General features: G+C 44.2%; 1 protein-coding gene across 2 annotated transcripts in view; it reads left to right on the forward strand.

The window, feature by feature from the left end:
- SLC43A1 (solute carrier family 43 member 1) overlaps nucleotides 1-14,305 on the forward strand; it is a 221,487-nt gene that overhangs the window by 136,243 nt on the left and 70,939 nt on the right. The window lies entirely within an intron of this gene.

Below are 14,305 nucleotides of genomic sequence, written 5' to 3' on the forward strand. Positions count from 1 at the left end.
TCCTAGTGTATGACCAGGTTTACTGTCCAGTATTTGTGACAAACACTTATGCTGTGTACATGCGACCATTTTTAATCTTCTAGAAAAAAACAATGTTTTTTTCGTCGCGATTCTTGTCAAGCCTGCCTTGCATACACACGATCGTGAAAAAAATGCTTAAGCAAAGCGCGGTGACGTACGACGGCACTATAAAGGGAAAGTTCCATTCGGATGGTGCCACCCTTGAGGCTGCTTTTGCTGATTTTGTGTAAAAGTTTGGTGAGAGACGATCAGCGCTTTTCAGTCTTCGCGCTTTTCAGTCTGTTACAGTGTGACAGTGTGACGATTGTGCTATCTCCATTACGAACGCTAGTTTTACCAGAACGCTCCCATCTCAAAACTTGCTTCTGAGCATGCGCAGTTTTTTCTTTTTTTTTTTTTTCACAATCAAAAGTTTTATTGAAGCTTAGTACAAAAACAGATAATAAAACAGATGCAGTAAGGAATCATACATCCATGACTAAACCTTTGTCAAGATGTTTAAAATATAAACAAAATACATAGCCAGGTGAATGAATAGGTGTTACAAGAGGCATAAATATGCTTTAGAAATATAAAAAGGGCTTGGGTAAGGAAAAGATAATAGGGTAATGGGGGAAGGGGGTAAGTAGGGAGGAAGGGAGGGGGTAGGGGGAATAGCGAGAGGAGCCTAACGGTTCAAATAAAAGTGATATACTCCATGAGATAGATTAGTATTATATTAGATAGGGTACCTGAACATCAAATAGGTGTAGTTATAAAAGTAGAGAAGTAATTTTACTAGTTTAATATTCGTCCAGTTTAAGCAATCTTATTTGGCAGGTGACATATTTAAGCATTAAGTAGTTGGAAATTCAGGAGAGTATGAGAATAAAATCCAAGGTTGCCAGGTTTCATTAAAATTCGTACTTTTCCCTTTTTTCATGGCAGCAATTTCATCCATTTTGTAAATGTGGTTCACTCTATCCAACCAATCCCCGATTTTGGGTACATGCATGGTCTTCCAGTGGAGGGGGATAAGTGTCTTAGCTGCTAGTAAAATATGTCTGGTGAGAGATTTCTTGTATTTGCTTATTGTGATGGTGTTTATATTAATCAGGCAGTCAGCTGCAGTAAGCTCTAGTTTGTGATCCATTTTCTAACCTCATCTCAGTATGCAAGAATTTGTGGGCAGTCCCACCATATATGAAGAAAGGTGCCAGATTCGTTACCACAACGCCAACGCAAACCTGAGTCTGTAGGGGACCACCTCGTGGCCCTCTGTGGCGTAATATACCACCGAGCGAGAATTTTGTAGGAAATCTCCTGATATTTAGAGCTCAAAGAACATTTGTGAGTCATAATACATGCCTTCTCCCATTGTTTTACTGATATCTTAGTGTTTAGATCCCTTTCCCATTTATCCTTATGTTTTGAATCATCCATATGCTGAGCCTGGTTTAACCAGGAGTAGGCCAGGGAAGTGGTATTTGCTACTGGTGATCTCTGGAAACAGAGATTCTCAAAGGGAGACATTGGTAGGCAGTATGATGATTTATATTTGCTATTTGTCGGGAAATCCTTCAATTGCATGTAAAACCAGAAGCCTGGAGGTGGTCCATCCCACTCTGTCTGCAAGGTATCTAGAGTTTTGACCCTTGAATCTGTTATGCCCTGTACACGGTCAATCCGATGAGAACGGTCTGATGGATTTTTCCATCAGTTGCCCGATGAAGCTGACTGATGGTCAGTCGTGCCTACACACCATCAGTTAAAAAAACAATCGTGTCAGAACGCGGTGACGTAAAACACAATGACGTGCTGGAAAAAAATGAAGTTCAATGCTTCCAAGCATGCGTCGACTTGATTCTGAGCATGCATGGATTTTTAACCGATGGACGTGCCTACCACTGATCGTTTTTTTTTTCTATCGGTTAGGTATCCATCGGTTAATTTTAAAACAAGTTTCAAATTTTTTAACCGATGGATAAATAACCAATGGGGCCCCCACACGGGTCTGTGTGCTCAAGTGTAAGCCTGGGATAAAGTCTAGGTTATTGGTGATTGGAGGTAGTGGACCAGGTATTGAGGCGAGATTGTGTTTACCAGCTATTTTGTGCCATATGTTAAGAGTGTTCGCCACTAGAGGGTTTGTCAGCTTTCTATCCAGTTTGGAGTGGATTGACCAAGGGTAGAAAAGTAGATTGATTGAGGATAGATCTTGTTCTAATTGAATCCAATCTTTGTCCTGGCCATGACAATGCCAATCTATTATTCATGTAATGTGGGAGGCTTGATAGTATTTTTTTTAAAATAGGTAAACCTATACCTCCTCTGTGTTTGGGAAGATTCAGTAAGTTGAGTTTAATTCTTGGTCTCCTATCTGCCCACAAGAAACGTCTCTGTGCTCTGAGTAAGCTATTAAAAAAGGCCTCTGGGATTCTAATGGGGAGGGCATTCAAATAGGTAGAGCAGTCTCGGGAGGGCTGTTATTTTTCAGAATTGAGGCTCTACCGAACCACGAGAAGGTCTTTGATGACCATTTTCTAAGATCTCTAAGCAATACATTAAGTAGTGGTTTGTAGTTGTGTTGATAGAGTAAGTCTAAATTGTCAGTCAAGTTTATTCCCAGGTATGTCAGTGTGTTTTGTTCCCATCTATAATTATAATTGTCCTTCATTAACTTTGATTGGCTTGGTGGAAGGCTAATATTCAGGGCTTCGGACTTAGATTGATTAATTTTAAAATTGGAGATAAAGCCAAAGATTTCAAATATTTTTTTGAGATTCGGAATAGAGATATGGGGCTGTGTTAAAAAAAAATAAGAGATCATCCGCGTAAGCGTCAAATTTATATTCTCTTCCCCACCCTGAATCCCTGTTTTTAAATTTTTGTCCTTATTAGGGGTTCCAGAGAGATAATGAAGAGGAGTGGGGAGAGGGGGCATCCCTGTCATGTACCATTCTTACCGGTAATTCTAATAGGGTCAGAAAAAGTATTATTGACTTTCATTTTTGCCTGGGGGTTTCTATAGAGAGCTGAGATCCATGATAACATATTCTCATGTAGTCCGATATGGGAGCAGGTTGCCATCATGTATTCCCAGGAAGTCCTATTAAAGGCCTTCTCGGCATCAGTGGAGAGCAGAAGGCCTTTTGTCTAAGGCCTCATACACACGATGGGATAGCCAGAGGACAACGGTCTGAAGGACCATTTTCATCGGTCAAAACCGATCGTGTGTGGGCCCCATAGGTTATTTACCCTTTGGTTAAAAATTGGAACTTGCTTTAAAATGTAACCTGCACATGCTCAGAATCAAGTCAAAGCATGCTTGGAAGCATTGAACTTTGTTTTTTTCAGCACGTCATTGTGTTTTACGTCATCGCGTTCTGACACGATCGGTTATTTAACCTATGGTGTGTAGGCGTGACGGACCATCAGTCAGCTTCATCGGTTAACCTAAGACAACGGTCCTTCAAACCGTTGTCCTCTGGCTATCCTATCATGTGTACGAGGCCTTAGAGTTTCGGTAGAAATATATTAGGTTTAATGCTTTAGTAATATTATCTCGGGCTTCCCTACCTGGCATAAATCCTACCTGCTCTGGTCCTATTATCTTTGATAGCAGGGGTTTCAGTCTGTTGGCTAATATTTTGGCTAAGAATTTACAAATCAGTATTCAATAGGTAAATGGGTCTATAGTTTGCACAATCTGTATGGTCCTTATCAGGTTTGGGTATTACCGCAATATGCGCCATGAGAAAGGATTCAGAGTTATGTCTGTTTTTTGCTAAAAAATTTAATGTTGATAAGAGGGGTTTCACAAGTAGATGTGTGTATGTTTTGTAATATTGTGAAGTGAAACCGTCTGGCCCTGAACTTTTCCCGGGTTTTGAGTTTTTTGATGGCTTCTAATAATTCATTGGTGGATATGGGTTCTTCTAATGTAATCACATCTTCTTGAGTGAGTGTGGGAAGTTTGCTATCTTGAAGGAACATAGAAATGGTTTCTTGTTTCATGGATGACAGATGTGGAGGTTTGTGTTGTTTTGGGAGATCATACAATTTCGAGTAGAACTTATGAAAAAGATCCGCTATCTCAGTGGACTTGTGTCTGGGAATGCCATCTTTGTCCCTTATAGCGTGTATAGTACCTGCCAGAGTCGTGTCTTTAAGTGCTTTGGCAAGCACTTTTTTTTTAAAAGAAGAGTGCCTTCTTAATTTTAAGATCTAGTATAAATTTAAGCGAGTTCCTGCAGCATGTCAGTTCCTCTTTTACTCTGGGTGAAAGTGATTGCTTGTGTTGTTATTCCAATTTGACTATTCGCGGGGACAGTTTGGCAATCTTTCTCTCTCTCTTTTTTTCTCCTGGCCTCCCACTTCATAAGTTCTCCTAACGCTTTTGTGAGCCTCCCAGTTATTTAAGGGATTGGTATCACCATCTAAATTGGTTTTAAAGTATTCGTTAATTGTGTCATGAATATCTTCTTTTACAGTGTGGTCAATCAGTAGTGAAGCATTGAGTCTCCAGTTAAAGGTTGGTTGTTTAGGAGGCTCAATTCTCAAGGAGATGGCCGTGGGGGCATGGTCTGACAGGGAGATGATTCCTATTTCAGCTGTATGTAAATTACACAAATCCCCCTGTGAAATAAGGATTAGATCCCTAGCACCAAAGTCAAAAGTCTCGGAGTCATTTTCGATACCTACATGACAATGGATGCACAAATAGGGTCAGTAGTCAGCGGATCCCACCATCTGCTGCGCCTACTACGCAGACTTACGCCCTTTATCCCGAAAGAGGACATTGCAGTCGTGGTGGGAACAATCATCAATTCCAGACTCGACTACGCAAATGCCCTCTATCTAGGACTCCCCAAATACCAAATCACTCGTCTGCAAGTCGTTCAAAATACGGCCGCTCGACTAGTGAATGGGAAAAAACCATGGGAATCAATCTCACCTTCACTGAGATCCCTTCATTGGTTGCCAGTAAAAGACAGAATCACTTTCAAGGCACTCTGTCTAATACATAAGTGTATTCAAGGCAACGCCCCCCAATATCTATGCGAAAAAATAAAAGCCCATAACCCCAATCGCATTCTGCGATCCACCAATCAAAACCTCCTCCAGATACCCAAGGCCAGATACAAGTCCAAAGGAGATCGAAGATTTGCAGTCCAGGGACCTCGCCTGTGGAATGCACTACCAACCACCAACCGACTGGAGTCGGACCACTTGGCCTTCAGGAGAAAGATTAAAACCCATCTCTTCTGAGGTCAAGGGGTTCCTTACCCATGAAATGGATACAGCGCCCAGAGGCGATTCAGTTTGCATGTGTTGCGCTTTACAAGTCTCTCTCTCTCTCTCTCTCTCTCTAGATTGATCCGTGAGTAACGTTTGTGAGGAGGGCAGAAGAAGGTATAATCCCTCTCAGTAGTGTGTATAGATCTCCACGTATCTACTAGGGATAAGGAGTTCAGGAGTGAGTTGATGCGTTTAAGGATCCTATAAGTTACGGCAGTATGACCTGTAGACGTGTCCTTGAGGATGGAGAGGGGAATGTTGAAATCTCCTCCCAGAATGACACATCCTTCTGCAAACCATTTTAGCTCATTCGTTATCTTACGGCAAAATGGGATATGTGCAGTATTTGGGAAGTATACGTTCGCCAGTGTTATAGGGGATCCTTCCTGCCCACTCGCCTTTGAGGAAAAGGTATCATTCATCAGGGTCTACAAGTTGCTGTTTAACTTTGAAAGGAGAGTCTTTGTTGATTAATATGGAGACTCCTTTTGTTTTGGCTATGGGGTTAGTAGCATGGTACATTTTTGTAAATATGTTGTCTGTGAATGTAGGGACATGTTTGCTTTTGAAGTGTGTTTCCTGTAGGAATACTATAGAAGGACAAGATTTTTTAAGCTCTTTTAGCAGTTTAGACCTCTTCTCGGGTATATTGAGGCCGTTTTGTGTATATTGTGAGATATTAGGGTTGGAGATTTCCCTAAAAAAACATATGCCATGTTATGTCCTATGCGGTTTGTTAGCAAAGAGGTGTGAATTGAGTGAATATCTCCTGAGCAAAGATTAGATTATTGTTTGCTCCAAAAAAAAAAAGGACTCAATAAGGAGGGGAGGAGGGAAATCAAGTAGCGATTACGCAATAATGTATAAGGGGGGAAAGGGAGGAGTAGGAATATATATAGGGGGTAAGGGTCAAGAGGGAATGGTTGAGTGGTTTCTCAAATCCTCACCTAGGAGGTGGAGAGCAAGTAAGTAGCCTAGAAAACAAGGCACTATTAACTCTAAAGGGATAGGTGGGAGGCACAACGGCGCGAACCCGGCGGTGAAGTGGTGATTACTGTAAGTAAAACACTTAGGTGGATTAAGTGTAAGGTATCTGTCTCATATATAACTGAGATATAACTGAGAGACCTGGGTATTGTGTATGCAGAACAACATAGTGTAGTCTTAAACAGTCAACTTTAAAATAACAGTAATCAAAATTGGCAAAAGTGGACATTTTTTGCCATATGGGCCAGAAACAGAGAAACTCTAGTCTCTGTGTTCCACATGATACAAATATCATACTATTTTGCATGTGATAGAAAGGCGTAACAACACAGAAAATAAAGGGAAATATTGTGAACAATAAAACATCGCGCATCAAACATCAGTCTGTAATGATAGATCACCCCTAGATCTAAAGTGAAATAAATCAGTAGATGACAACTGTTTGTTATGAGTTTCCCCTAACATGCGTGTAAAAAACCGTGGTCCAGTCTGAAAACTAGTATCTAAGGTATTTGTAGTAACACTAGCAATTTAGGACAGAGTGTTCATTACACAGTCTTCTTAGTCCCTGGAGTCTGCAAGATAAGTCATCTTTCTCCTCCCTGTAAGCATAACTACTGCATGGAGGCCAGGAGAAGATATGACAGCTTCTAGTAAAGAGAGAAAAAAAAACAAAAAAACATAATAATAATAATAGGAAGGCAGTTTTGTATGTATTCTAGCTCGTGGTAGAAAGGACACTGTCAGCCCAGCAGAAATGGCCATACTCTTTGTTTATCTGGCATTTCTGCCCTAGAGTATGTGTAAATATGTTTAAGTACTATACTCACTGTTCTGCTGGGTTTGTAACAAGGTCTCTTGTGTACTCACAGGGCTTTCTGCCTGCATTAGACATCAAACAGACTGAACCTAGGAAGACTCGAGGAGTGAGAAGAGCAAAATTGCGGAGACATAACCCATACCTCCCAACCGTCCCGGATTCTGCGTGAATTTCCCGCAATTTGAAGTGTGTCCCGCAGTCCCGCAATCATAGCTAAATTCCCGCAGCCCAGTGGCAGAACAAGTGAGTGACATCTTGTCACCAGATACCCTAAGTTCTCCCGCGAGGTGCGGCAGTGTTCCACATTTGGGCTGCGGTTCCCTGACACATACCAAAGTTGCAGACACCCTAACTGGTCACTGGTTGCTATGGCCGCCCCGCTTGACGTCTAACAACCAGTGACGGCACACACTCACACACAGACACTTCCAGAGGGAGGTTGTGTCAGTGTTACCCTGGCTCCACCCACCTTTTTCACTTCTCCGGCTCCCGCGGTGACCACTCGGCGGCCTAATGCAGCTACAGGCCAGGTCTCTGGCTTTGAAGAGAAAGGAGTGTGGAGCCATGGGGATGATGGCAGTGGCATCCATCTGCACTCTGGCCACCTCTGAGGTGGAGGACAGGCGGAGATGGTACACTGCAGCATGGACAGGACAGACCCGGCAGCACAGCAGCAGGTCAGTGTCACACCTCCCCCGTCAACAACGTTAATGCGAACTTGTGTAGATGACAACTTCAATATGCGTCTTCCCCCCCCCCCCGCTCAACAACTTTAATTTGGCTTACCCCCGCCCCCCCGCTCAACAACTTAGTTTCAGCTTACCCCCCCCCGCTCAACAACTGTCCCGCAGTGGACTTTTAAAATGTTGGGAGGTATGATAACCATCTCGGCTGTTCTCTGTCCCCAACTAGGATAAACCCCTATAAAAAGAAAGGAGTCATTATGCAGATTAGAAACATACAAAATCAAATAATTTCAACCCTCTATGAGATCATGTTCCGCTGTCCGTTAATATTGTGAGTACTGTGATCAAAGGTTCAACACTGAAGGTGTGGTGGTTAAACCATAGAGTCCTATCCTACGCCAATAACCTTCGGCAAGAGAATGTAACATGGATGTTTCATGACAAGTTCCCTTAAGTCTGACGATGTGCATAGACCGACAGTACACATCCTGCCCGCTAATGTTCCAAGAGGGGACCCAGGTCTCTTGTAATGTTTATTTCAGAAGGGGCTTGTCACTTGAGCAATAAAGATGTATTTTCCCATAAAGAGGGACAACCAGACAAACTTGTCAATAGATCAAAACTTGCATCTTGGCGCCCTCTAGTGGGTATTCTCGGGCGGCAGTCTGTGTCTTTCATGTTGTAAAGGGAATTTGGGATTAGACCCATGATATTGTATCAGTAGAAACAAAAAGAAAAAAAAATTGTGAGAGGGCTCATATAGCAATAATAAACACAACTGTTTAGGATAAAAGGTTAATTTGTAGCACGTGACATACAACATGTATGTATCAGTGAAGATTTGAGTAGTCAAAAGAGTTAAAAGGTACAAAAAAATAGTCCGTTTATTTCAGCCTTGGACTTTTAGTACCCTTGGAGGATGAGGGCAAGTCAAAGTTGCTCCTGTTGGTGTTTCTGCCATTTTTTTTTTTTTTTTTTCATTGTTGAAAGGTTGAGTGAGTAGGTGTTGATCCAGATACGAACTGTGGATTATTGATTTCAGGGGGTAGCAAAAACTCTGCGTACCAATCTGGAAGATCCACTGGTGCTATTTGTAGGTTTTCACAGAATTTTTCAAGTCCTCAGGGATTCTGAGCATGTATTGCTTACCCATGAAGGAGGCTTGTAGTGCAAAGGGGAACTTCCATCTGTAATTGATGCCTTTCTCTTTCAGAACCTCCAGAAGGGGGTCTCAGTACCCTCCTATTCTTTAGTGTGATGGGGGACAGATCTTGGAATAGTTGAACTGTAGCCTCATTGAACAAGATTTGATCATTAGATCTTGCTTTCTGTAGGACGTCCTCCTTCAGTCCAAAATGAGGTAAACAGCAAATGATGTCCCTGGGAGGGTTGCCTTCTGGAGCCCTGGGCCTGAGAGCTCTGCGAGCTCTATCAAATTCTATGGGAGATTGTTCAGGCCTCTCAAGTAGGATATTAAAGATGGAGGTTAGTGCTGGTCTAATTTGGTAAGGGAGAACGGACTCTGGAATACCTCTGACTCTGATATTGTGCCTTCTTCCTCGGTTATCTAAATCTTCCAAGTGTCTATTCATTTCAATCAGGTGCTGGGAATGTGAAGCAGTGATATCGTCCAATCTGATCAATGCTCTGTCTCTCCTCTTTCCTGCGCACTCGGTTACAGCCATTTGATCAGAAAGTTGCAGCAGCTCCGATTTAATGTCAGTAATGGCAGAGGCGAATGATCTTTCCTTATGAATATTATAAGGCATTCCACCCTATACTGCTCCCCTATATGTGCAAACTATTTAACGCATTTCTCCATGATACCCCCGTCCCTGTTGATATGCAATGTTCATTCATCACGGTGATACCTAAACCAGACAAAGACCCGTCTCTTTATGCCAACTATAGACCTATAGCCCTTCTGAATTCGGATCTTAAGGTTTTCACCAAATTACTTTCTGTCCGCCTGAATACCGTCCTCACCTCCCTTATCCATAAGGACCAGGTGGGCTTTGTCCCGCTCCGCCAAGCGGGGGACAACACTAGAAAAATAATTGACCTGGTGGACGTGGCGAACAGGGAGGGCTTGCAGTCCCTTCTACTTAGCCTAGACGCAGAAAAGGCCTTCGATCACCTGGGGTGACCCTTCCTGTTCGCCACGCTGCGCCACGTGGGATTTCGGGGGCCTTTTATGCATGCGATTCGGTACCTATATGCAGACCCCTCCTCCAGGTAAAAAAACGCCCTTCACCCTCTCGTCCTTGTTCCCGGTGACTAATGGCACCAGGCAGGGGTGTCCGTTGTCTCCCCTGCTATTTGCGCTATGTGTAGAACCCCTGGCTGCCACGATTCGAGGGAACGTGAGCATCAAGGGCATTATGGTCAGAGATCGGGAGTTTAAGATCTCACTATTTGCGGACAATGTAATTCTGACCCTGACCCAACCTAGAACGTCCCTTTCCGAACTTGCATGCGGAACTCGACCGATATGGTGCCATCTCGGGATAAAAAATGAACGCGTCTAAATCTGAAGCACTTCCACTTAATATGCCAGCGAGCGAGGCGACCCATCTGGGGACATGCTTCATGTATACCTGGAAAACTACGGCCCTGAAATACCTAGGTATACACATTACACCCAGATTTGGCACACTGTATCAGGAGAACTCCCCCCCCCCTTTTCCGATCTATTAGAGCCCTACTCCTACAGTGGAAAAAACATCAAATATCCCTCCTGGGGAGGGTGGCGTCGGTAAAAATGACTGTCCTTCCGAAGGTCCTATACCTATTCCAGACACTGCCCATCCCAGTCCCATACGCCCACCTGAGGAAACTTTAGGCGGACCTGCTAAAGTTCACCTGGAACTACAAGCGCCATAGGATACCAGGATCGGTCCTGATGGCGCCCCGATCGGAGGGGGGTCTAGCTTTCCCTGACCTTGTTAGGTATTACCAAGCGGCCCAGCTTCGGGTGGTAGTGTCCTGGTTTACATTACGTTCATATAATAAGTGGACGGAAATTGAGAAATTGTGGTTAGCCCCGATCTATCCCAACAATCTGCTGTGGAGCGCAAACATGGATGTAGACCCCGACCGTATGCTGGGCCCGGTGTCGGTGCTCCGGCGGTTGTGGCGCAAGCTGCTACCCAATCACAAACTGGCCTCTGACCATTCGCTCCTGACCTCCTTTGCCTGTAACCCTAAGGTCCCAGACAGCCTCACCGCATGTCCTTCCCCTGGACATCGCGGAATCTCTTCCACTTTGGCAACCTGGTGGATACCCTGACTCGTAGACTGCGCCCCCTTTGCAGACTTTCAGACACAATATGACCTCCCAAGCTGGAAATTCTACGGGTATCTCCAGATACGCCACTATGCCCTAACAATGGCACCAAAGCTGCAGTTTTCCCCTCCGACCCCATTCCAGCATCTGATCCTGGCGGGCTCGGCCCAAAGGGGACTGATTTCAGGGATATACGCTATACTGAATGCTTGGCCCATGGAGGTAAAGGGCAAACATGCGTACATGATTAAATGGGAAAAGGCTCTTGGCGAGGAGATGCCCCTGGAACAATGGCGTGGGATTTGGACACAGGCAGCAAAAAGCTTGATCTGCACGCTCTATAAAGAAAATGCCTATAAAATCTTATGCTTCTGGTACATGACTCCGGACGTCCTCCACGCCATTTATCCCTCTATGGGGCTAGGGGGACCCTCCTCCACATTTATTGGAGCTGCCCGTTGATACTCCCCTTCTGGAACTCCGTCCGGCAATTGCTGGAGCGGCTCCTGGACAAACAGATTCCCCGTCCCCAAAATTTTTCCTCCTGGGTCTTACACCACTAAAGCTCCCGTCCCCGTATAAGAAACTGGCCAGCCACATCCTTACGGCAGCGAGATGCTTGGTGGCGTTGCATTGGAAACGCCGCTCTCCCCCTCCCCATGAGGCCCAATACGCCCGGATTAGGGACGTGAAGACTATGGAGAAAATGACCGCCAGGCTGCGGGTCCGGATGGAGGCACATGATGCTGTCTGGGAGCTGTGGCACCACCAGGAGGACCCGCCTTGATACGGTATGTGGCCCGAAGTAATGACATTCTCTCTCTACTCTGTCCCTATACTCTTTCCCCCTCTTTTCTCCTTCCTGTCTCCTTTTCTTTCTCCCCTCCATGACTTTGGAGTCCCCTAGTGACTCTGATTGACATGATATGCAGCTGTTAGGCCTTTTGATCACTCTAGCCACAACACACAGGCAGTCCTTATAGACGAGGGCAAGTTTGCACCCCGCCACATTGGTGCTATCGGAAACGATAGACAAGCTGTTAATGCAGACTATAGTAAGCAAAGGTATTGAGCACTCTGTTTTAATATTACTGTGCCTTTCTCACTTCTTGTTATGTTGTCTTTATCTGCAACCTCCCTTTTTTTTTTTTTTTTTTTGGAAGACTGTGAATTATGTATGTACTAACTTTTTGATCAATAAAATTGTTATTGGAAAAAAAAAATCCGGGGTGGCTTAACTCCAACGTAAAAATGCATATAAAAAGAAAAGGAAAAGGCCTTAAAAAAAAAAATACAAGGCTGAGGGCTCATCATCGGCATCATCAGCATTCCAACTTTACAAAGGATACAACAAGAAATGTAAGGGTGCAATCAGGGCGGCTAAGATAGAACACTAAAGGCACATAGTGGAGGAGAGTAAAAAATAAATAAAAATCAAGACCTTCTTTGAATTTAAATAGTAAGAAGGATGGTGAGATGATATTGGTCTCAAAGAATGATGAAGGGAATCTGGTTACTAAGGATGGAGAGATGGTGAATGTATTGAATTTATTCTTCTCCTCAATCTTCACAAGGGAATTGGGGGCCTTCAGTAACCAAAACTGCAATGTTTATTCTCATGACACGTCACAGGAAGCACCCTCATGGCTAACAGAGGTTAGAATTAGAGATAGACTTGAAAAACTTAAAGCAGAGGTCCACCCTAAAAAATAAATACATACATAGACATGCTCCTTAAACTACATTAAAAAAACATTTGAAAGAATTATTTTTTTTTTTACCAGAAATGGCTGTTGCTAGGCAGATCATACTAATCTGCCACTTCCTATTCCGCGGTAGTCTTCATTCTTCTCCTCCTCACGTTGTCTTCTGGGAAATTTGGGTGTGCTGTCTTCTGGGACCTGTGTGTGTCCCAGAAAACAGAAAGCCATTCACAAAGCACCGCGCAACTCGCGCATGCACAGTAGGAAACTGGCAGTAAAGCGGCAATGGCACACGATAGGACGGACGGATCGGCCGCGGGGGACTGATATCGCGGGGGGCCCTGGACAGGTAAGTATCCTTATTAAAAGTCAGCAGCTACAGTGTTTGTAGCTGCTGACTTTAAAAAATGATGGCTTGCACCCGAGGGTCCTTAAGGAACTCAGTCAACTAATTGTCAGACCATTGTTCCTAATTTTTACGAACAGTCTACTGACTGGAATGGTACCAGCAGATTGGAGAAAATCCAATGTAGAACCAATATTTAAAAAAGGCCAAGATTCATCCCCGGGAATTACAGACCAGTTAGCCTAACTGTCAGGGCTGGGCTCAGCCCTTCCTTCTCTGAGCTGGCCGCTCAGCTGTCGGCTAATTGCCAGCTCCTATCTCTCCACAGTGACTTACCTGTTGATCATGCTCGTCAGTCCTGCCTACTTAAGCCCTCCAGTTCAGTTGCTCTTTGCCTTCGCCTTGGTCAACATCACAGAGACTTTCTGCTGTGTTCCTGTTGAAGACTTGCTTGGCTGACATCCCTACTGGCTCCTGATCCTGCTTACTGTTCTACTATGTTCTTCTCTAGCTCTATGACATTTAGCTTGGCTGACTATCTGATCCGGTTCCTGAACTCTGGCTATGTTTTGACTACGCTTACTCTGTTTATCTTTTTACTATTCTTATTAAACAAGTGTAATTCAACTGTACTTCTGTCTCGGTCCTATTCATGGTTTCTGGCAGTAGGCAAAAGGCCATGAATTCAGAAGAGGCAGACACAATCCACTTGTTGGTAATATTTTTTCCAGATTGGATGACCTGGATCACCGCACGGATCAGTTTGCCATGGCGTTACAGACGCTCCCGAGTCGCACGGCTCATCTTGAATCTCCCACTGTGGCCGCTCTGGTAGAACCTGTGTTGCAGGCCGACCCTGCTGTTGCCCCAGTCTCTGTGCAGGCACCGCCTCGAGTATTACCTCTATAAGAGATATGTCTGGTTCTGCTCCACTTCCCCAGCGATTTTGGGGCAATCCCGTTCAATGCAGAGGGTTTCCCAACCAGGTTGAGATACTTTGAGATGCTGCCCCAGGCATTTCCCATGGACAGAAGCAAAGTAGGTTTTGTGATATCTTTTGCATTCTTGTCCTGGGCAAACCCTCTATGGGAGAGTTACTCAGAATTTGTGGCAAATTTGTGAATTTGACGTTCCCGTATGCTCCGCTTTTGCTGCCAAGAGCCTCCTGTCCATCAA

Source organism: Rana temporaria, chromosome 8 (genome assembly GCF_905171775.1).
Source record: "Rana temporaria chromosome 8, aRanTem1.1, whole genome shotgun sequence".
Taxonomy (NCBI): domain Eukaryota; kingdom Metazoa; phylum Chordata; class Amphibia; order Anura; family Ranidae; genus Rana; species Rana temporaria.